The sequence below is a fragment of the Candoia aspera genome, chromosome 9 (assembly GCF_035149785.1).
Source record: "Candoia aspera isolate rCanAsp1 chromosome 9, rCanAsp1.hap2, whole genome shotgun sequence".
Taxonomy (NCBI): domain Eukaryota; kingdom Metazoa; phylum Chordata; class Lepidosauria; order Squamata; family Boidae; genus Candoia; species Candoia aspera.
The window spans coordinates 20,996,655-21,022,017 of NC_086161.1; the positions used below are offsets into that span (position 1 = coordinate 20,996,655).

Genomic DNA, 25,363 nt, shown 5'->3' on the forward strand with positions numbered 1-25,363 from the left:
TGTAAAAAAGAAAAGAAAAGAGAAGTTCAGAGGGACAGAAGTTGCAAACCAAATCTTCTACCTGACTCAATCAATATCAATAATATTTATTTGGTCAATGAGCAGCAGAATTTAAAAGGACAAAAACAGAGTCAAACAAAGAGATACAATAATATACTACCAACTAATAAAATAGATCACCTAATAATGTAGCATTCACTCCTCTATTACTGGAGGAGTAATATATTTGTTACCCAGGTAGTGTGAGTCTAAAACATGAATAAGTATAAAATAAAAAATAAATCTCCCCTAACAATTTATTAATTAAGATATTTCAATTTAAAAGTAATATTTAAAACAAGGGTAATTAACTTCTTTAGCCGGTTTTGTCTTATTATCCTTGCGGCAACACAAAATTTGGCTACTGTGCACATAATGTATGGTTTTAGATCCTGAAGAAGATGGTTCACATACAAATTATCTGTATTCCCAGGGAATTTATCTATTAGGGGCAAAATGTAGATTGACCTAACATCCCTATAAAATTTACAGTGTAATAATATGTGTGAGATGGTTTCAACTTTCTCTTCAGATTGTGTAAATCTTTTACCTGAATCTCACTCTTTATGCAAAATATATTACTCTGGTTAAAATTAAGGGATGGGGGAAGAGTCTATTTGTCTAGCCGGTGTAACTTTTGCACGCTTTGATATTTGATTTAAATATAACACGCACGGGGACCCACATTTAACTATACGTTTTAAAATGCCTTTTCTCTCCAAATGTGGGTTTTTAAAACACGCTTTCAATCAAAACTTCCGTCTGTAAACAGACGTCAAGTTTTATCAGCCAAGCGGGGTCTCAAAACATTCAGGAGGGATGGAAGTCAAGAAATAGCTGATGTTCGCTTGCTCCTGGGTCCAAGGATCATCAGATGTCTTCCTCTCCTGGAAAGAGCAAGGAGTGGGTTGGATCTTTCTGTAGTATAGGGCAGTGGGTTGAAAAAGGCTGCAGAAATTTCCCAAAAGCTTTCAACCAAGCTGAGCTTCTGATGACAACTAGCATTAGGAGGAATGACATTTCGAAAACAAGTGGTTCCTTTTCCTTGACTGTGTCTGCTTTTTTTTTAAGAAATAAGGTTTTTCTCTCTCTCATTACCAGATGCTTGACAAAAGACTCCTCTTGTCACTTTAATTAAAATTTTTATCATCAGATGGCAAGTGCTATTTTTTTCCTCCCTGAATATGGAAAGTACACTCAAAACCTTGCCAAAGGAAAAAACCAGAAAGTTGGGAAATCTGATGTACAGAGACACCCTTTCAGCACCCTGTTCTGCTACCCTGTGATCGTGAAGGCAGGGTTCACAAAACATTTTTTAACCCGTTCAATCATGTCCAATTCTCGGAGACTGCCAGGACAAGTCCCTGCAGTTTTCTTGGCAAGGTTTTTTGGAAGTGGTTTCCATGGCCTCCTTCCTAGGGCTGGGAGAAGGTGACTGGCCCAAGGTCACCCAGCTGGCTTCAAGCCCAAGGTGGGACTAGAACTCACGGTCTCCCAGTTTCTAGCCTGGAGCCTTAACCACTACACCAAACAGACTCTCCTACAAAGCATATTCAGCCATAAACCTGTCTTGCGAGTTAGAGTGGCCAAGTTCACAAACACACTAAACTTCAATTGAGTATGCCCAATTATGGCTTAGCATAATGTCAGTACCCAGCAAAAACACCAGACTTCTCCAACCTGGCACCTTCCAGATGGATTGGACTACGATCCCCATCATTCCTTTAGTGAAAGCATATAAAAGAAAGTTATAGGCTAGCTCTCCAGATGAGTGTTTCTCAACCTTGGCCACTTGAAGATGTGTAGACTTCAATTCCCAGAATTCCCTAGCCAGCCATAACACCTCTACCCCACTATTATAGATAAAACTTCCTCCAGATATAGTATCTTTCTTCTAGGGTCAATAATAAATCCAGTGTTCCCTAAAAGATGTAGTGCAAGCAGTAGGTTGAGAAACACAGCTCCAGATGCACTAGACTGCAGCTTCCAGGATGCCCATGGTTGGGAGTAATGGGAGTGGCAGTCCGATACGTATGCAAGTAACCAGGGTTGGAGAAAGCTACAGTGGGACCTCTGCAAAGGCTGAGGCCTGCAAATAATTTGACATGGCAATGCCAATCATTTTTGGACCAGTCTCTTGCTGTTGCCATTAACTCTCATCATCCATGATGCAGAATGCTGAAGAAAATAATTTGTAATAAAACTCAAAAAGGAAACAAGTGAGCAGCAAATAACTAATTCAGAATTATTGTGCTGGTTCCCTCTTTGGCACTGCATGCTGAAATGAATATGGCTTTAAGGTGTGGGGACAAAGGACTGTTGTGACTTGCTAAAGGACCAGGTTACCTGAGAGACCATCTCATCCGCTTAACATCGACACATCCCACCCAGTCATGCAGAGAGGGCATGCTACAAACCCCACCGGTAAGGGAATTCCACCTGGCGGGGTCCAGGAGGCGGGCCTTCTCTGGAGCCTTTTAAACCTCCAGGCCTAACATATTTCTCAGGTTGCATCACCATCAAGAGCTTAGCTGATCAAACAAGAGCTCATGCCAAGAAATGATAAGGATGCCGGACAGAAGTTCTTACAGATACCAGAGGATAAGCGCAGCTAGTTGTACTGTTTAGTCATCCTAAACTGTGGTAACGTGTTTTCCGTCCCTCCCTGCCTCCCTCCCTCCCTAATTTTTTATTCAATTTGATTGAACCAATTACGCCTCTGTTCCAAGCCTTCCCCAGGCTTTCAGTGTCTTCATTTTGTGCTGATGTATGGCTTTTGTGTGTTTTTAGCAGTTGCATGTCACTCTGTGAAAGTTCTGGTTTAAAGGGTAGCATATTCACTTTTAAGAAAATAAAAAAGAATAAGCAAGTAAGAGACAGGAGGAGGACCTTTGGTCATTTAATTTCCTCTTTTTGAGCAATGGTTCATCACGTGATTTCTTCCTCAAGGTAGCTCTAAAAGGTGACTTTTCTGAACAGGTAGATTAATCATCAAGAGACTTTGGCAAGACTCTTAAATCCTTTGGATCAAAGGATAAGGAGAGTCCAGTTTCCCCAATCCAATTTGTTACATATAGTTGGCATCCCATGAGCTTAGCTTTCTGTTTTTTAACCAAATGAAAAGGCTGCCACATAATGGTGAGACACCTACAACTTTAGGATTACTGGCAGCTGCCCAATGAGCAAAGTGAAATTTTCAGCCTTTGTGGAGATGGGAAGTTTAAGAAGAAAAATAGATGCCTTATGCATTGCTAATTAAGCCAATAACATCATCCATTAAAATATCTCAGAAACTGAACTGAATATTTTGGACTTGCCCACTGGCCATGGCTCCTGAATGCCCCCCTGACAGTTGCCAAAAAGTTGCTGGCCTTTCCTGGAGTCCTCCAGAGACACAATAGCAGCTTGGAGGAATGATACTACATAAAGAAGGGCCAAGATGAACTGAGCAAAGTTCAGAGAGATGAAGGGAGGAATTTCAGAGATGCTCCTCCCAAGTCCACATTGTTCCTTCTCCCTTGGTGGGAGATCCACATGGGAGAAAATATGTTTATTTGACAGAAATGTGAAGGTGAAAAAAATTGGCTGTGTCTGAATGAAGACGTTCCTACTCTACAGAAAGACATTCATGCCCATGAATACATCGTTTTGATGGGTGCTTCAAGAATTATCAGCTTTGGGGGGCACTCCAAAAAGGAATGGGTAGGACATAGGGGGGGAAAACCCCTAGCTTTGATTTCATTTCATTTGCATTCATATTTTAATTAAAGTAAAATACATTTAAGATGATTCCTCTCAATCCATTGATTCAATGAATTTTTTCCTTTATTGCCTAAAACAATTGAAGAACATTTAGGAACCTCTTTTAAAGGCCTCCAATGACTATGCCACATCCAGACCTGGGGTCTCACCTTATCCATTTCTGAGCAGAGATGAGGGACAAATTATTCTGTGGATTATGCTTTGTCTGCAGAAGGCATTTCCACTGACTCAGCACAGGCTGATGCACTGGGCCTTCCATGCATCCCCATGAAGCTTCACAACATGATTTAAAGATCCCAGACGCCACTGTAGCTGGCTCTGGTACAAGGACATTGGGAGGAGGACCAGGCAGGTTGTGGGGTGGGTAAGGCAGACGGACCGACGACCATGGTGGCCGAGACATGTGTCTGTTTCCTGGCATTCATATACTGACGCGAGCAGAGAACTATTAACAATGAAGCCGAGGCAGATTCCCTGGCTGTCTCCAGCATCTCTGACTTCCTCCAGGACCTGCTTGGCAAAGAAATTCTCCTATAGTGGGAGGGAATGATGAGTAGCAGAGAAATCCCACAGGAACCTTCAACCCTCCTCCAGTCAAGTCAACCCGCAAAGTACCATCTGGAGAACTTTCAAAGAAATTCTGAAGAACCCTAAGAATAAAATAGAAGCCCAGAAGCCTCAGAAACAGGGCAAGATCTTAATCTTATGGTGAGAGATTTCTTTTTTTCTCCTCCTCTGCCTTTTCATTCTTGACAAGTGCTTCTTTGTTTTTGATCCTGGAGAAAAACACCAACAGAAAAACAAAAGGCAATTGGTCAACCTGGGTTTAAAATAAAAAAGAACAACTCTGAGAAGGGCATACAGAATTCGTTTAAATCATGGCTCCTGCAGGAATAAAATGAAAGTTTTGTCTGCTGTCTTAAGGCTAAGTTGAGCATATGTACTAGTTTGTTGGTGAAAAGAACACTGTTGTATCCTTTCCAAAGTGAAAATGAGAAATGAGATAGGCAAGCCTGATAAGCACTAAAAAGTAAAAATAATTGGCTCAAATCTCATAGAGTCTTGGCCTCCCTAAGTGAGAGAGTATTTTGATGGTTGACAAGATTTCACATGAAGTCTCACATGTTTTGACAATATTCTACCAGCTACTGAAGAAGATGTGCCACCTCATTCTACTGCTTGCACTACATCTTTTAGGGAACACTTAATTTATTATTGCCCCTAGAAGAAAAATTCTATATCTGGAGGAAGTTTTATCTATAATAGTGGGGTAGAGGTTGTTATGTGCTCCCCGACCATTAAATCAGTGTTTCTCAACCTTGGCCACTTGAAGATGTGTGGACTACAACTCCCAGAATTCCCCAGCCAGCATTATCTTAAGCTATTTTAAGATAAAAACTCCTTCAAGTTGGACCTGATTTCCAGTGACACTTGTGTGATTTTTTTTTTTAACCACAACATGGAAATGGCTTCTTCCATAATATTTTTTTCACCTAGTCTAGGTTACAATCCTGGGATTTCCAGGTGTTCTCTCCTCCAACTACTAACCAGATCTAACTCTGCTTAGCTTCTAAGTCCAGATACGGTCAACCAGATACAGCCACCTGTTGAGAGTAAAATACAGATGTAATGTCATGTCATGGGACAAGAGAAAGAACATAGCATAATCATGCCTCACCACGCAATCTATGGATATACTGTATCACCATGCAATCGAATAGATATGTCAATCTATTCTGATACAATCTCATGGAATTCAGAGCTATCTGTATTCTAACAAACTCTAGACTTTGGAAGACTGTTATCATCACAAGCTTTTTCTCTTCTTTCCCTCACTTCTTTCTGCTTAATTATCCGTATTCTTCTTTGATTTATCATCCATTGTGAAAAAGAGGTCTAGGCAACTTCAGAATCTGCTTGGTGACATTTACAGTTTGCTTCTTCCTTTGAAGTGCTTCCTTGAATAAACTTCTTGTATTTTGGAACATTCCACTGAAGAAGAGGGGAGTCAGAAGAAGTGGCTGGCCTTTGGCTACTGTATTTGGCTGACTGTATCCATCAAACTTCTCTTCCCCTGGCACTCAGACACAAAGCAAACAAGCCCGAGCCGTAACCATGGAAAGATCAACACTGCACAACCAGAGATCGCTCTTCACTGACTCACCCACTCCCACTCCAAAGGCTCGGATGCAGTTGCACAGAAGTGCTGTGGTACCAAAAATTGTCTTGCAATTTCCCAAATGTCTGCTATGAAAGAGGTTCCTCTTTCCTTCTTCTCTCAGGATGCCTAAGAACTTTCAGTGTTCACTTGGTGAAATGAATTGCACGCATTGAAACACCAAAGAAGGCCAAAAGAAATTAGTGGTGGCAATGACTATCAGAATGCTCTTGGCTTTACTCTGATTATTGATACAATTATCAGAGGTTGGTTGGATTCTTTTGTTCTGCTAATTACAACAGTCCTTGACCACTCAGTCTGTTTCTTCTATTTATCTGTGCATGGGAGTTTGCCAGCTACAGCAGTACAGGTAGTCCTTGACTTACGACCACAATTGGGGCTGTAACTTCTGTCACTAAGCGAGGTGGTTGTTAAGTGAGTCGTGCCCAATTTTACAACCTTTTTTGCTACTGTCGTTAAGTGAATCACTTGGTTGTTAAACGAATCCACCTTCCCCATTGACTTTGCTTGTCAGAAGCTGACTGGGAAGGTTGCAAATGGCAGCCACATGACCCTGGGATGCTGCAACCATTGTAAATACATGCTGTTTGCCAAGCGCCTGAATTTTGATCATGTGACCACAGGGATGCTACAATGGGCGTAAGTGCAAGGATCGGTCGTAAGTCACTTTTTTCAGCGCCGTCATAACTTCAAATGGTTGCTAAATGAATGATCGTAAGTCGAGAACTACTGTACCTACTAATCTTTGTCGAGCTTCTCTCACGCAACTGATCTCTCCATTAACTCTCTTTCAGTTGCTGGGTGAACCTTCCAAATTCAGAGAGAGAGAAGAGACCAAATATTTTTGTAATCTTACTGGAATTTGTTTAGCTCCCCTTGAAAACTTCTCAGCAATGTCACAGCACAGAGAACCTCCAGATTCCCTTTGGATTTTATTTCAGGTAAACAGTCGAGAAACACGTACATAGACACAGATCCAGTCAAGGAAGCTATTTTCAGCAGCCGTATTGCAATGGAAACCACCTGTAAAAGAGCCAAGGTTCTCTGGGGGGGTGAGGCTGAGGCAAAGGGTAAGGCTGAACTATTTCTTTTTTAACCGATCCGAGGCAGAACGACAGCCTGCAGCCACTCCTGGATTGAAGATCTCCAGAGCCGAAAACGTATGCGCAATGCTAAGCGTGCGGAGTTGGTGGCAGAAAAGGCAGAAGCATCTCCGTCCATGCCAGATTGCCTCCCACAGTCCTTAGCCGTCTTCTCTTAGACTTGATGCTCACAATGGAGGATCCTGATCAGTTTCCCCTCAGCCAGCCATGCCCCTTCAAGGCCTCTCTCTCTCTCTCTCTCTCTCTCTCTCTCTCTCTTTCTTTCTTTCTTTCTTTCTTTCTTTCTTTCATCTATATAGTATTTCTATCCCAGCTTATACTATCACTCATTTGCCCATTCCTTTTCCTCCCCCCAAAAACTAGTTCGCATAGATTCCTTTGCCTTAAATTATTTTTCCCTTAAGATTTTTGGTTCATTCCAATTTTGCAGCATCACTTATCTGTGATGCTGCCAGTTTGGCTACAGAATGATCCACGCTTACCTCTCATCTCAGAAAGAGAACAAATGATTGTGTTTTAATTGCATCTGTATCCTTCTTCAGTAAGGTGGTCCATATTACAGAGCCTGTGCAGTTATGATTTCTCATGGGCTCCAGTTTTGCTGATGATATGCCATAAATACTTACCTCTGTGTTCAAAAACTAAATGAAAAGATGCTTACAGATTCTTCCAGGTTCATTCCAAGGCAACTCCAGTTAAAACAAGATCAACACGTAAGGTTGGAAAGATAACCCTCCTTCAAAAGATACCCATGGAATATTACTTATCCAAGTGATAACTCCAGGTGTAGTGCATGAATGATGCATATAATAAAAGGGCTGGTTTTTATCTGGTGGTCACAACCACCAACTTTTTTTGACACTCTTGTAGACAGCCTTGAAACTGATTTATGACTGCTTTCTCTAGACCAGCCTGTCTCAAACTTTTGACCCTGGAGGAACCCTTGAAATATTTTCCAGGCCTCGGGGGACGCCTGCACATTCAGGCTCAAAGATAGGTCAGAAGTTACAAAATTATTATATTCGTTTCATGGGTAGCTTTTGTCTATATGTCTTAATGGTGTTCTTAAACTAAAAATAAAGAATGAAACTTACCTCTTTAATGCAAAGTTGCCCGAATTTGAAATAATGTTTTTAATAAATCATGATCTCCCAGGGAACCCCTAGTGACCTCTCATGGAAACTTAGGGTGCCACGGAACCCTGGTTGAGAAACCCTGGTTTAGAAGGTGCAAACCGGGCCAGTTGCACACCATTCTGTCTTGTCCTTCCTGTCCCATCACACCATACCTCCAGGTTCTCACTCTGGAAATGGTCTACTGCAGAGAAAGAAAGCATTCTGAGAACATCCTGGTTCCAAACTATGAATCGATGCATAACAAGCGTCGTCTTGCATAGGGCATTCCTGAACGCAGTTACTTCATTGCAAAGAAGTTTGATTTCTGGTCACTTTCCTTCCACCCTTTACGTTTCTTTCAAGAAAACCCAACGGCAGCAAAAATCCAAAAGGCACTTCTGTTGCCCCCCTCCTGCTTATTTCAAATATGATTCACTAATTAAAAACTGAAGACAGAATAGTAACAAGAAGAAGAAAAAGACCACTGGAGATTTTAAATAAGGGATGGCTGTGAAAGTAAAAACAGCAACAGTAACAACCATAACTGGGTTTGTCTGCAGAAACTTCATTTTCAGGGAAAACTCTTGGAAAAATGACCAGTGGCCTGATCGGGACAGTGTGATGAGCTGATAATACATTTTATTTCTAAGATTGCTGGGATTGTATTTGGGACCTGCCTGCTGCAAACCTGGAAAAGGCAAAGGTTTCCCTAACCTGATGCCTCCTTGAGGTTTTTGGAGTAAAATTCCCATAATTCCCTAAACAATCTAGAGCATTTTTGGAAAAGATGCAGTTTCCATGCCTGCCATTTTGTTCCTCCAGCGATGCCTTGGGGGTAGCTCTATTTTAGAACAGAGCTCCACAGGGGTAGGGCTTGCAAAGGAAATCGCGGCAGCTTACCAGTGATAGCTCCAACCCTATAGAGCAGTGTTTCCCAACCTTGGCCACTTTAAGATGTGTGGACTTCAACTCCCAGAATTCCCCAGCCAGCACAGGCCAAGGTTGAGAAACACTGCTATAGTGGCTAGTCAAGTGTTGTGTTAAAGGAAGTCTTTTCTGGAAAGTCAACCTGCCATAATGTAATCTGCAGATGCATGGTGAAAAATCACATCACTTACACTAAACATTTGGAATGTCTTGTCCACCTCATGCCAAAATCTTAATTCTTAAAAATCTTGGAAGGAGGAAATCACTTCTTGGGAACTGTTAGCTACAATTCTTCCTCTACGTCAGTCTCTTAATGACATTGATGCTGGGATCTCCTTTTAAGGTTAGATCCATGCCCGCTAAGCCAGAAAAACCTAAAAGGCAGACCAGGGGCACGTCAGAATCCTATTGGTGTCCCCAGAGTCTCCCAAAGCGGGTCAGGTCAAACCTTTTGCCCCCACCACCCCATACATATTTTGCATTATTTGGAATTTACAGAGCTTAAGGGGCAGGGGCATAAGGCACTCGTTTCAAATCCTTAAAAGCCACCCCATCTTAGTCGATCCTGCCCCAGCCCACTTTGGAGTGAGGCCCTTGAGGTGCTACCCAACAAATGGTTTAACCTTAAGCCAACTGAAGTTGTGTTCTCTTGCACTAAGCCATGATTTGATTCTTGAATAAACCCCACCTGGCTGCATTCACTTCATATACTAATGGATCTACCGTAATTTACAAGCCATACTGGCTACTTTGATATACTGCTACTCCAAGCAAACCACATTACGGCTTAGCATGTTGTATGAACCTGGGTCAATTTTAAACCTCTAGTATGATACAAGAGGACCTAGCACCAGAAGCAGAAGGGGAATCTGCCCCACAGCACACTTTACTAGAGCCATGAAAGGCTGCTTTGATAGCGCGGCTAGTTTGCATTGACTCTCAGCACTACATAGCCTGCTTGCAACAACCGTCAGGAGCTAGGAATGGATTTATTGATGTAATCCCTCTTAATCTGTAAGGTATCTTTAACATGAGCCTTTGGTAAATATAGAATCCGGAAAGTGAACTGGAAATTTTCCCAGCCTCCTTTATAATGGGTTAATTAAGGAAAAGATTTTCTGAGTGATTTGAAATGCTTCTTCCCAGATTCCTCACCACCCCGGCTAAGTTGTTGTTTAAGAGAGAGCTGTTATCTACTTCACCCGCTGTCTCTTGGCTCTTGATGTCTGCGTGTTCTTCCATTTCTTTTCCAGCCTCCCCGCAGTCTCCTAATCTGTCTGGTCTTTGATGGGAGATTGCTAATCTCAGGGAACTTGCTTCCTGAGATGATCTCTGGTCTTATCTCTGGAAGGATATCGCTAGCTAGGAATGTACTGTATCTGTGCTCCGCCACCTCTTGTGGGCAGCAGGTTGTGGAGCTGATACTCACGTCACACTTCCAACATTCATTTGCCAGAATATGCAGGCTCACTATATTTCTTCTTTTTTTTTCAGTCCATTCAATCGTGTCCGATTCTCGGAGGCTGCCTGGACAAGTCCCTGCAGTTTTCTTGGCAAGATTTTTGAAAGTGGTTTGCCATTGCCCCCTTCCTAGGGCTGAGAGGGAGCAACTGGCCCGAAGTCAACCAGCAGGGACTAGAAATCACAATCTCCCAGTTTCTAACCTGATGCCTTAACCACTACACCAAACTGGTTCTCATACTTCCATAGAGGCATACAAATTACAGACACAGTTTTGCAAAACAACCTGGCTACGTGTTGTGACTTCAGTCATCCCAAATTAGGAAGAGCCTTCCATTCTTCTGCCAATAGAAATCTATTTCCCTTATGCCTCTGGTTCTTTCCCAACTTGGTTACTAGCAAGTGAGCTATTAATGAGTTCTCAAGAGCATTGTTCTTTGCAGGGGGTGGGGGAAAATGTTGAAAACTCAGAAAAGGTCTTACGTGGTCTGCTGGACCATGGATGAGGTTGATCAGCCTTAACTGAAAAAAGTTCTACTGTGCCTCTACTGCAAAGAAGTCAGCCTCTACTTTAGTGCACTTTTTAACCTTGCTTGTTGAATTTATTCTTTTCGGGAACCAAAAAGGAGAACATTAAGACATCCTCTGCTCTGGTGCTCATTGTCTATATGACATTGGTTGTGCAGGACACACTGTCATCAGGTGCTTAAAAATATGGACAGATGGCAGGTGCTGTTTATTGATGTTGTGATTTGGGCTGCTGTTCCCAGAGAAGATGGGGTCTGGAACAGGCCAATCAATGCCTACATTGACTATCATTACTAACAACAGCTTTCTAATGTCCCAAAGCTCTAAGAATTTGAACCTTTCACTGGGTGAAGGTAGGCCATGCAAAGGTACCATCTGCTTCTTTCATTAACTCCTGAAGACGTGGTTCCCTTGTGCTCTTCTGCAGCTTTACCAGTGACTCAGAGTAGCTTACAGCACTAAGCCTCTCCCCCTGGTAGCAGTTAAAAGCTGGAAAAGATTTTCAGCCAAGTTCCTCCTATGCTTCATGGAAATTTAATTACGCTTGCATCCGTCCTGGCTTATTGACAACCAACGACATGAATAGTTTTAAGGTTATGATCCAGAAGTCCCTGCAGTTCCTCCAAAACTTATTAGAGAATCTTCAGTTTAAAAAAAAAATTCAGCACTGGAAAAGAAATGGCAGGTTGCCCTTCTGTAATAGCTTTCCTAAGCAAAACCAAGTTGTAGGAGTCTGATGTGTGCCATTTATAGCATCTTGGTGTGCAAGATAGAAGTGAAGCCCAACAAGATTGTGCAATGGCCTGCCTGAACTAAATGGGATAAAACAGCCATTGCCTTTTCTAAACCTGGAATTCATCTGATTGCAGAAGACAAAGAAGAGATACAGCATAGCCTCCTTCATCTACCAGGAATATCGCCCTCATTAAGTAGCTATACTGTTGTAATGTGAAGCATTTATGCAACCAACAGTTTGCTTGGTTTCATTCTTTGTTTTGTTTATAACCTCAATAACATTTTAAGCCTGTAGGCAAGAAGTGAATGCATATATGTGAGTTTAGATCTATTTCTGTAACCAGGGGTTCAGTCTTAATTTCCCTCCCCCTTGACCCACCACTCCTTCTTCACCTCCCTTTTCCTTTTCAACTTACTACGGCTCTTGACCAACTTCCCCAGGCTGTCATCTGGGCTCCAAATGGTATGGGATTACAACTTTCCCACCCCCAGTCTTAACGCCAGCTGAGTGTTTAAAGCTTCTTAAGGAGCAGAGGAGTGGCAGGCTAGCAAGAGGTCACCCCTGACTTGGACACTGTTCCAAAGAAAATCCAAGAGTCAAGATGCCCAAGGTCAAAAGGAGGCAGTAAAGTTGTTGTAACAGATTTATTTGTTTGTTTGTTTGTTTGTTAAATTCAGCCACCGCCCATCTCCCCACAAAAGGGGGACTCTGGGCAGTTTACAGCAAAGATAAAAACATTTAAAATACTCTAATAAATATAGATACAAATATGACATAAACATAAATACAATATACAATCCAGGTGTACTGGTCAGTGACCATAATAAAATTGAACATATATATACAATCCAGGTGACGGTAGCAGTTGGAATATCATTCACGTGTATCTGAAGGGGCCATTTTAGGCGCTAACCATCTCCAGGGGGGATTACTTCCCTTCCCGCCCCAAGCAAGGTGGCAGAACCAACTCTTCAATTGTTTTCGGAAGGCCGCAAGAGATGGAATCTCTCTCATCTCTGGAGGAAGAATGTTCCAGAGGGTGGGTGCCTTTCAGCCAGGTTCTTAGAACTTCACCCAAAGCTTAGGATCAGGGAGTCAGTGGTACCCTTCGAGAAGTTTCTTCTTGCCAGGCAATCATCCTTATGAGTAGTCTTTTACCAACAAGGAGTTGTGCTTTCAGTCCCTTTGACAGGAATTTCTTTTTCTGGAAACCAACTGAGCCTGGATTCTTTGAAGATTGTACTATCAGGAATGGTGTGATGGCTAAGTTTCCATGCCAGAACCTGAGGTAGGGCTGTTTGTATGCCCAAAACCATGACCAGGTTAGAAATCGTATAATTAGCCTTGGGGTTAGTGGGCATTCTTTCTCATGATCTTTCAGCCCAAGAAGCTCTTTCTCCAAAGAGGGCTTCTCCATGGAAAGAATGACACCCTCCATGCTCCCCTCTCAGTCTACAGGAAATATCAAACAGTCAAAGAATACACAAAATTTGCAAATCCATCCTGTAAAACAGGCACATATGTTTTTCCTCGGAAACAAACAAGTTGTTTTTCCTGTGAAATAGGCAAGCTGACATTGTCTGTCTCACAACTATCTCCAGTTCTTGAGAGCTAGCAGTCAAGAGCAGCATGGTAGAGTAGGGGAAGTGAACATGCCAGTTCTACTCAGTTCTATTTGGGCAGTCCCCCAGATCTCTAACTTTTTTCTCCTCTTCTGGGATATAAAAGGTAGTTGCAGTTCTTGCTTTGAGAATCAAAGACTATGGAGCTGCTTGCAAGGAAGAGGTCTAGTTAGGTCCACATAAGGACAATCCCCAAGTGGGATAAAATGAATGCAAAGTTATATCCTGCTTGGAGGCATCACTTTGGCATGCTTAGGCTGCTATTTTGGGAAGCTCTGATTTCTCCATTTCTTGGAAAATGGGAGGCTAGAATTGAGGAGATGGAAATATTCCATGGCCTATGAATTGTGGAGTATCTAGTGGAAGCCTATCCACTTAGAAGATTTTTGTTTCCATGGATGTCAAGATGACTGATGTCCTTAGAAGGGATGAATTGAAACAGGACCATTTAGTCTCACTCTCTAGTGTTGGAGCAGACTGTGGACTGAACTTCCAGCTCTGCCAGTCTGATGCCTCCACTTCCTGTCTATCTGGCAACAGCTCTTACATTTATTGGTGATGTACAGAAAAATTCTCCAGCATTTTTTTCCTTCCATGTCTCATTCAACTTGATGAAAGAGAATTTGCTTTTGACTTTTTTTCAAGGAGAAGGCAGGAGTGGAATATGTTCTTGCCCTGACTTGGCAACGAGGTGGCTGTGGACATGTGCCAATGTCATATTTTTCATCGTCTCTCCAGTGGTCTGCAGCCACCCAAGATTCACATGTTGACGTTTCTACTCAGTTGCAAGGGGAAACCTCATGAGGATCTCCCATTTTCCAATTGAGAAATCCAGGCATCCAGAAAGGATTCAAGGTGAGGGAAAGACGTCCAACTGAAACTGAATAAACCAGCAATAACTTCCCCCACCACCTCCAGCAATAAAGTCAGTCCAAAAACACCACCAGGAGAAGTGCAAAAGACATTCTCAAGCACCAAATGATAGAAAAACAGAAACGTCTTCCACAAAGGAAGAAAACTTCTGAGAAATTGCTAGATAGATGCCAGCGCAGCATTAACCTTTTATAGCACAGTGTCAGGTAATGTCAATTAAATGAAGTCACTTCCAAGTAAATACCATCTAGCAGAACAAAACTACTTTTAGGGTGGAAAAAACAGAGATGAAGGATCTGCAGTATCCAAAGTTGTGTTATGCTTTTGCTGGCAAAAGGGAGGAAGGACCAGTATATTCACACACACACACACACACACACACACACACCTTCTGAAGTGCCTTCCCAATTATTCCAATGGGAAAGAATTCATCTATCCCAAATCCAAGTTGGTTGGATGTGCAAAGAAGGGGAATGCTTTAGATTCCTCCAGTTCAATGTGTCTTTCCGTCTTCCATAACACACACACTCACACACACACAGTCTCCTTTTGCTTCCACTACAGGGGTCAGTGACCCTTCCAGATGTTGGGTACCTGCAGTGACTTGGGCACCAGCTCCTTCCCCCACAGAATAACCCAAAGGGATTAAAACATCTGGCAAGGTTTTGACTATCTCATCCTGAAGCTTCACTAAACCTTGGTGAGATTTGGTCAACCTATGAAGTCCTACCTGCCAATTCCATGTTGTGTACCTAGCAGTCTGGATCACTCTGTGAAATTGTACATTGCATAATTAACTTGCGCATTTAAAGAAGACAGCTTTGCTATTTAAATATTTGTCAAAGAGATGAAGAGGTGAACAGGACAGCAAGTACACATACACACACACACACTCCTCTGATATAACAGTTTTGTCAGGGATTGTTGGAATTTTGGAATACCCCATCATCTGGTAGTAAGTACCTTCATGCCAAGGTTAAAGTCCCAGCTTGCACAATACATCTGAATGGTGAAGCAACCATTTTTACAGGGGAGATAAACAAACTGGGGTTCTCTGCATCATAACTGCTAGACAAAGCCCTCCCAGTGATATCTGGGGCCAGTTAATCCTAACGTCACTGGCTTCTGTTGTTCTGTGGCTTTCCTATAAAAACATCATTTTCACCCAAAGGTTCAGTTTTGAATCATCAGCAAGCAGTGTTTAGTGGAAAAATCTATTTTGGTCCCAGACGTTGGTTTATTTTTTTTGTTTGTTTCTTTTAAATAAACAAGAAAATGAAACATTTAGAACCAGCAATTTCACTGAACAGGAGGAAATTCCTGGGATCAGCCAATTACAGAGTTTGAAAGGGCCACCGACACAGTTGTGTCCACTTTCCTGCTCAGGGCAGGATTCTTAACCAAACATTATCCTAAATAAAATATATTCCTAATAAAGGGTTTCCCTTGACATTAAGTCCAGTCGTGTCCGACTCTAGGGGGCGGTGCTCATCTCCGTTTCAAAGCCGAAGAGCCGGCGTTTGTCCGTAGACACTTCCTCTGTGGTCATGTGGCCGGCATGACTACATGGAACGCCGTTACCTGCCCGCCAAAGCGGTACCTATTCATCTACTCACATTTGCATGTTTTTGAACTGCTAGGTTGGCAGGAGCTGGGACTAGCAACAGGAGCTCACCCCGTCACGCGGATTCGAACCGCTGACCTTCCGATCGGCAAGCTCAGCAGCTCAGTGGTTTAACCTGCAGCGCCACCGCGTCCCCCTATTCCTAATAAAACATAATCCTAAATAAAGCATGCAGGGCAGGTGATTCTCCAGTCTTTCTTGACCGTATCAAGGCAGAGAGATCAGCAGAACCTAATGGCTTCATGAGAATGACGACAGGAGTGTCACAGTGTTGAAATTTGAGCTCTGCCCTTTACATGTGCATGGAAGGTCACAACACGGGCCACAAAATGCCTGATGGCACTGAAGATGTTACCTAGTCAGGCCATGAAACACCTGATGGCATGGCTAGGGAATCTTGGGAGTTGAAGTCCACACATTGTCCAATCACCAAGGTTGAGAAACACTGTTCTAAGGTGATGACTTCCCTGACCCAACCCATTTTTGGTTCTCTTGTTCACTGACCTGCTCACGCTTCTGCTGAGTATTTTAAATGCAGGTGTATTTTTACATTGTGGTTTGAAATGTGGCTTGTATATCTCTTTCTATTTTTATGGATAATGTACAATTGTAATAAGTATCATTATAATTGTAGTTGTTAGATGTGGGCTTAGAAGAAAAAATGCCATCCTAGAACTTAGAACTGAAATAGAAAATTCTTCCAATTATGTTTTTTAAAAAACCCAAAATAGAAGAAAGCATCAGATAATAAGGAAGTCTAGCTTTTATCCATGATATTTTGAATACTGGATAAATGATACGATCTTTCTCTGACTTTCCAGGATTTTTGTTTGTTTGTTTTTAAAGAGGGGTGAGATAGAATTGAAGTGATATACATGTCACACAAATGTAAATGTCAAGATGGGGGCCATGTCACACAAATAATATCCAAGCAGAACTTCAATAGTACCATCACAGCTTCCATCTTGACTTTTTTGACCATGCCCTGTGGACCCCTTGACATGGAGGATCATAAAGTTGATCATTATGACCCTCCCAGTGCTACTGATTCTTTACTAGGTAGAAATTCAGTCACATAGGAACCACTGAAGGTTTACAACTTTTCTTGCTGATTTTTGGAATATTAAACTATGAACAGGGTTGGTGATCATAATCCCACTTCAAACGTATTGATAGTAGCGGACTAACCCAAGCCAAAGGAAGAACTGGTGAGATATAGGCTGGATATCTAGAATTGACTAACTGGTATAGAACTATTACTGTTGGTCCTCAACCTGAGAAGAAGAAGGATCATAGGAAAGGCTTTTTGGAGGTTTATATTCAATATACATTGTTTCAACTCTGCTTAAGAGCTCTTGAGACCCTTGGAGAGCTGATATTGGCTAGAGCAAGGTTTTTCAAACCATGTTCCATGGAACCTTAGGATTCTACAAAAATGTGAGAAAGTAAACCCCCTTCCCCCCAAAATGTTCACTTGAATGCAGTCATTGGCATCTATAGCAGTTTTTTTAAGGAAAAACAATCACATCCCAGACGATGAACATTGATTTGTTTGGTTAAAGCATTAACTTCCCAAGCAATTGTGAAATTCAAGTCTTTATTGTTGGTAGGTTAGAAATGTTAATTTTGCATTGATAACAAACAGCTTCCTTTTTATAGTAAGCGGAGGGATTTTCTGGGACAGCAACAGAAGCATCCATTTTGTGAAGACCAGCTAACTTTTACATATGAATTTGCATGAATAAATCACAAGAAGGGCAAGATTTGATTTACTGCCATTTTCTATCATGAGGGCTTTGCTTTTTGAACCAGGGTTCCAAGAATTTTGTTTTTTTAACTATTGGGTTCTGCAGCCTGAAAATGTTTTGAAATCCCTGAACTAGAAAATTGATATTCTCATGGATTGTTGCCTAGAGCAGGGTTCCTCAACCTTGGCTGGGGAATTCTGGGAGTAGAAGTCTGCACAGCTTAGAGTTGCCAAGGTTGAGGAACCCTGGCCTAGAGCCTTCCTTCCAAAGTTCCTTGGGACTTTGAGATGGGCAATCCATAAAAACTGCAGGCTTCGAAAAGTTTGGGAGTCCCAGTCCCAGCTCACCCAAAGATGCCAAGTGGGGGAAAGGTTCTTCATAGACAACATCTGAAATGGCATCTATTTCTTTTGCTGGCGATGCTCCAGAGCCAATGAATTCCATTAATAGCTACAGCAGATGCACCATTTTTAGTTGCTTATCTAGCAAAGTATTTTTAATTGGGAGTGTGGGCAGTGTATATGTGTAGAGGTTTGTTTGCTTTACTTATCTCTGCTTTTCCCCAGAATAACTCAAAGTTCCATGGAAAGAAAACACAAAAATAGATCTGATCAAGAAAAAGTAAACGTGTCATCTTGAAAATAGTAGCAGCTCACTGCAGCCTTGTAATGAATGCAGTGAGGATTCCAAGCAGTGACAGAAGAATGCAAGATTCTTAGTCTTTGTCCATCAGGGCTGGCAATGCACCACCCATGAAGCAAATTACCAGTCTTTACCAGAGCCCCCAAAGCCAATTCTGAGGTCTAGGGAGAGGATTTAAAGAAAAGGGCATTTCTTCGTCCCCTAAAACCCACCCAACCAGGAAGGAATGAGGACCTGGCTTTGGAACCGCGGAAGGCACGAGTGAACCGTTAAGGTAGGAGGACGTTCAGAAAAAATTGCTCAGTCCTGAGAAAGAGGGAAGGGATTAGAAAGAAACTCAGAATAATCCTGCCTTAATTTCATTTGGCTTAAGTTGGATCAGCAAGAAACTCTGACAGGAATTCAAGATTCTGTTACTCTACCCCTCAGCAAGAAGACCGTTCTTGGAAAGCCGCCCCAGCTTTTGGGTTAAAATGGAAGGCCTGGCTCAAAGTCCTCCAGGGACCTCCAGGGAGCTAAGGAGGGGGATGAGAACCTGGATCTCCCCAGCCCAGCTCCAGCACTTCCACCACTAGATCACACCTGGCTCTTGGGCTGAGTGGGTGGGACTGAACCAAAGACCCCCAAGAAGCTTTCATGGCTGAGGGAGGACTAGCACCTGGATTCTCCTGCTCTTGGTCCAGCACTATGGAACCATACCAGCTATCGAGATAAGGGTAGAAATAGAGGCATGCTGCTTTTATGGTGCAAAAGGCTCCCATTTCCAATCTTTCAAACATTCCATCCCCTTCTCAGCAAATGGCAAACACTTCCAGCCTATCAGGCCCAGCCCAAGAAGAGTGAAGAGTCAGTCCATTCAAACTCCAGTTCTTTATTTGCTCACACCGTATAGACAGAATCTTGCCAGACTAAAGCTACCCTACCTAACCTAAGGGGAAATAACCTGGGAGAGCTCTAGGGCGGAGCTATCCTGAACCTCTTCATTTTCCCACCATTGCCTCCTGGACTGGGCCTCCTCTTATCTCCTCCACCTCCTTGGAACGTGCTCCCTCCTTCCTGAGAACCAGCAACACCGCTGAAATCCACCACACAGCCCTAACCTCCATTCATGCATTCATGTCATTTTCTCTGCCCCCGCCCCCCAGCTTGGGAACAAAGTTAAAGTTCAGTCTGTCGTAGGTGCTAGCTGAACCCAAGAGAGGGGTTCATCTTATGGAACATAAGCCCTTCTAAGTGAGGTTGCTGAAAACAACATTGGGCATAATCTGTTCTAAGCCTTGTATCCAAAACGTTGACCTTGTTTTGTTTGTCCAGACTGCTTGATCATATCTCAACCACACCTTCCACCTGTTCCTTTTGGATTCAGCCTTGCACCACTGCTTTTGACTGACAAGCTGATCTTGATCACGGCTTTTCCCAGAAGTGTTGTATGAACAGATTTGTATGTCCTGACCTTGCTACTTTGACTGTTCTCCTCTTCTAGTTCTTCCTTTCTGAGTGTTATGGGCTAGAACAAAGTCTTATTCAACCCAAAAATACATGGGCCTGTCTGGTTGGCCAGGCAGTGCAAGATGGTACTGGCCTGGCCAGCCACTGCTTCAGCTCATTCTGTTCCCAGAGTGGGCGGTTGCCCAAGGCACTAAAATACTGGCTAGGAAATATGTTGTGATCTTGATGAAGCCCATTACTGGCAGGATAGTTCCTATGAATGCAATAAAATGTTATCTAAGCATCTCTAGTTACAAAGGAGAGGAGGAAAAGGAGAGTGAGAGGCCAGGCGGGGACAGCCGAGTAGGGATTATCCAATTTCTCCTCAAATGTTCAGAAATCTCCTCTATAAACACAGAACAATGTCCAAAACAAGCCAACCCTGGAATTTCTGTCTCATCTGATGGTCAGGGCTATATTAATTGACCAATAGGACAGGGAATTTTAGAGTTGGAATCTCTCCTAAGATCTGACAAATTCTCAGCATACTTGGCTAAAATGTCAAGAAATATTGACATTCTTCCTCTAAACAAGATTTGAAGCCAGGGCACCAATCTTTTCTACGATGGAGCCATATTGCAAGATTGCAGCCATTTTCAAGGATAAATTTCATTCAGTGCTGAGATCCTATGGATGCCTCCTGGGGTGTTGCATCGCCACCACTTATATCAGCCTTTCTCAACCTTTTGACCCTGGAGGAACCCTTGAAATATTTTTCAGGCCTTGGGAAACCCTGCACATTAAGGCTCAAATAGAGGCCAGAAGTTACCAAATTATTATGTTTGTTTCATGGGTAGGCCTGTATTTATGCATTAACAATATTCTTAAACTAAAAATAAGGAATGAGACTTACCTCTTTAATGCGAAGTTGCCCGAATTTGAAATAATTTTTTAAATAAACCGTGATCTCCCAGGGAACGCCTAGTGACCTCTCGCGGAACCCTGGTTGAGAAACCCTGACTTATACACTTTGTTTTCCTTCTGGGGGCCTTCAAGTCATTTTTTTACTCTCAGCAATTGCAAGAAGTCCCTAGTGTTCTTGGCAACATTTTTGGAATGCTTTCTTCCTACAGCTGAGAGAGAGGGACTGGCCCAAAGTCATCTATCTATCTATCTATCTATCTATCTATCTATCTATCTATCTATCTATCTATCTATCTATCTATCTATGAAATTTGTCACTGCCCATCTCCTCCCACCAGAGGGGCTCTGGGCAGTTTACAACAAAATAATCAATAAAACAATAAATATACAATGCAATTACAATATATAAAAATACAGTGTCTAAAAATACAATTACAGATAAACAATAAATTACAGACAAAAATAATAATCTAGCTGGCTTTTGCCTAAGGCAGGACTACAGCTCACAGTCTCCTGGTTTCCAGCCTGGTGCCTTTAAGCACAGTACCAACTGGTTCTCTCTTAGCAGCTATTGCTATTCTAACCAGTCAGACGGTGAAATTTATGCTGCAGCATTTCCAGGCTGACCTGAACGTCATCCTCTTGAATAAAGATCTTCTGGCAAACAGGTGGCATTTTGACAGGCAAATATTTATGAGCCCACAGACATCTATGCGAGTTTTAGATCACGGTGAGAAGAGAAAAAAGAATACATGCAGCTTATAATCCAATCTCCTTTTCTGGTCTGCTTTTATACTACCCAAATAGCTTTTTCCCACTCTAGGATTCAGTGATTCTATTAAACAGATTGTTGTATTTGGTAACTGGTTGTTTTAAAAAAGTTGGATTTGGGCTTAGTCTTTAAAGTAGCACATTATTATGATGGTTGGCTGCACAGTAGCCAGGTCTTTAGACTGGATTTGGCATTTTTGTCCACCTATTGAGTCCTTCCCAAGGGCCTGGGATAGGCAGATGATGGTGTTTAATATTATTAAACGGTAAAGGTAAAATAATACCTTTAATATTTAATATTAAATTATTATTATTAATATTAATAATATTAATAATATTAAGGTATGATTATGATTATTATTATGTCAATTTTTGCCATATGTTCTGTTGTTTTTAATCCTCTATGCCAGTGTTTCTCAACCTTGACAACTTTAAGATGGGTGGACTTCAACTCCCAGAATTCCCCAGCCAGCATGGGCAGATGGGCAGCTATTTAAATTGTATAAATAAATAAATGTTAACTTTCTCAATTACTGCAATGCTTCTACTCTAGGCAGGCTTTCTCTAGATCCAACTGATGACATGGTAAAGTTTTGCTCAAATAATTTTATCCACCCTTTTGCATACTACTCAAGAATATTTTGGAGAAGGGCAATTAAGAAATGTTTTAAATACATCTCCAGATGTCTTCATTTGGATGAATTCTTTCTCCAGTTAGGCTGGGATGTTTGTACATCAGCAGTTTCAGTCAAATATTCTGGAACATTTCACTACTATCTGATCTTGATATGGAGGCAATCATTGAAGACCTGGGATTTACATTTCTTGAGTGGGTAAATACCATTCTGTAGTGCTTCCCATGAATCATCTCTCTTTGAGATGATAAACTAACCTATACCTTCAACTGACTTTCAGCCAAATTGCGTAACACCAAATTTATCATCTTTTGGCACAAACACTGCCTAAATTCCAGGCAACAGAGTTGCCACCAACCACTTCTCTAGAGTATGGAGGAAATGTTAAAACATCCAACTGTACAATCTCAACTATGTTGCAGCCAAGAAAGGGCACAATCCAAATGTAATCACTTTTGATTGTCTGATGGGCTCAGACGCCATTTTCCAATCCCTAAATGGTGTCAGATGTGTCACATTCCCAGCCAACACCCTTGGCCAACTTGTGATTCCTATGCATTGGAAGGGTGCCAGGAAGGAGAAGGTGGATGCTAAAACTTCATTTGGTACAATGAAGCTTTGGTTAAAATGACACAAATGCTGCTGCAAAGCTTTATGTGAACATGTGAAAAGCAAAAGAAAATCAGTGAAATGTTGGGGTCCTGCTTCTAGTGATATCATTCGATCAACAGACCCCAGAGGCCCCTAGAGGCCTTTGTTTTAAAAAATGTGCTTGAAATACTTGACCTCGTCTCAATTAAGCCCTTGGGGATCTCCTCCCATGCTGGTCCCCAACAACCTCCATCATGAGATAGTTTGCAGAGCAATGAAAATAAACATAACAGAAAAGGCAGCATTCTTGGCTGCCTTGTAATGTTGTCAAGCTGAAAATACCACACACTGAAAGCACTTTGAGGAAGAGGCAGAAAATGAAAGCCTCATTCATGCAAGGAGAACTTTGAGAAATATTGGAGAAAAAAGATGTCAATCTTGCATTAAAATTCTCAGCTTGTCTGTTGCACTTGTAACTCTTGAGTTTTAGAATCCAGAGTGACATTGAGAGTCTCTTTTCACCCACAGTCTGACACCCCCCACATGCGTAAAACAGTTCCCTTGCAGGTCCTTTATTCTTGCCACCAGTATGCAAGCCATCACAGTTCGCATGGAAGGACATCTTTGGGGACAGAAATTGAAATATGGATAACCAAAGAGCAGGAATAAGTAGGGAGGACCTGTCTTGTGACCTGCAAATCTTTCTGCGCCACTTCTGCGCACAGTCACTCTCAAATATATTTAAAAGCAGCAGAGGCAAGAACCCTGTGGGGGATAATGTCTCACTTTTAAAGAAAACTGGGTCGGTTGGCCCAGAGAAGACATGTTTTTACACATTAGCTCCACATACCTCTTTAGAAGCAAAAATTGTGCTTCCCTCTCTCTCCAGCGCCCCAGGCTAAACCGGCTAGAACAGACAAGGGAAGACTAACATTATAAAATGGAACTTAAGTTGAAGTGAACGTTAGGGCAGTTCATGGCTCGACAGCCCATTCCCTTTCCAAGCAAAGATTTCCAGCCAGCTGCTGACCCTTCCTTCATTATACACAGCGTAGCTTGTGCACAAGCAGAACAGGATGCCAACACAAAGCCAGGTGGGGCACGGACCATGGGAAGGGTGTACCACTGGAACAGTTGGGGAGAGACTTCCAAAGTTCTGCAACTACGGTGGCTTTCTCAACTTGGAATGTTTCCTCGTCCTTCCCAAGCTCCAGGCTACCCAGAAATAACCGGAGGTCGGCAAGTGGCAGGAAGGAAGAAGATAATAAGCGTCCCAGCCCACCCCTTTCCCTGCCGCCACTGCTTCCTTAGGGTTGCTGTTCAGCTGCACATCTCAAGACATCTGGAAACATACAATAAGCGCTGCTGAGGTCCCCTGGCTACACTGGCAGCTGCCTGGCTCGGATTCCAAGCAGGCTGCAACGAACAGATAATTTATTACGGTTCAAGACCAGATCATAAAAATTAGAACAACCAAATCCAATATGAGAAACCAGCAAAATTTTGTCAATTGCGTGAACAACCTTGCTGGGTGGATCTGAATGTCTTGAGTCTACAAGGCTGCTTTGGCCCCTCAGGAAGCGAAGAAAAGCCGTACCCCCTCCCCTTTTCTTTCTTCGGTTTTGGTAATTGACAATACATCCAATGGGGCAGAATTCTCTGCTTTCAGAGGGGGGAGAGGAGGCCTAAAAATAAAAATTGCTTCTGAGGAATTTCCCCCCAGCTCTTCCAGATAAACGTGAGAGGATGGGGAAGGAACAGAAATCAGGCTCGGTGCTTCCTTCAACAATATTAAGCTGTAATTAAATAATCTTTACTCAGAATCTACATTCCCAGACTCTTTTGGAAGGGGCTGGCAAACTGGGGAAGGCAGAGTCACTCTTTTGCAAATTGGGGAGACATTATCTTATGTCTTGAGAAAGAAAACTTTCAGGAAAATGTTGCTTAAGACATTCTAACCCAGCTCTAGAGAACTGATGATTGGAAGTTCTTCTGAAAAGAAGGACATATACTCAAATATATTCTATTCATTAATAGAAAATTACGGTGACTCAGAGGCTAGCTCTGTTCTGACTTCTAAGAAGAAAGGCAGAACAGTGATGGTACTTAGATAAGGTCATGAAAGGGAGAATTGTGCCTTAAATCACAGTCCCAGATTTGATCTTTGCCAGATAAATGCATTTTGTAGCGGGTGATGGGAAAGTCAGAACCTTTCCCGATCAGAAAAAACTAGCATTAAACTGCATAATATTTTCTTGAATCAACATGGTGATCCTTTGTTGCCCAAAATAATCTAAGTAAAACTTTGGTTAGTTCATCTACCAATTAAAATTGGGCCCTAAAAACATCCGATCTCCATGGAGACAGAGAGAAAACTTCAAGACCAATACTTTGGAATCTCCTTTCCCCAATATATATGTATATATTTGTCTTTAGGTATTATTATTATTGCTGTCTTTGATTTCTATCTCATTTTGTAGTCTAACTGCTTCCCCAAGCAGCTTGGGTAATAAATAATGCAATTAAAGTACAATAAAGCCAGAAATAAAATACAATTAAAATCAGAACTCAGAGCAACAAGAGAACAAATTCAAATACACTATTCCTTCCAGCTGAGCTGTAACTCAGAGCCCATAAATGTCATCTTGGTGGTTG

At 42.1% G+C, this 25,363-nt stretch overlaps 1 protein-coding gene across 1 annotated transcript in view; it reads right to left on the reverse strand.

Annotated features, from left to right (window-relative positions):
• Nucleotides 1-25,363, reverse strand: part of LOC134502748 (disintegrin and metalloproteinase domain-containing protein 9-like) — a 658,699-nt gene that overhangs the window by 454,655 nt on the left and 178,681 nt on the right. The window lies entirely within an intron of this gene.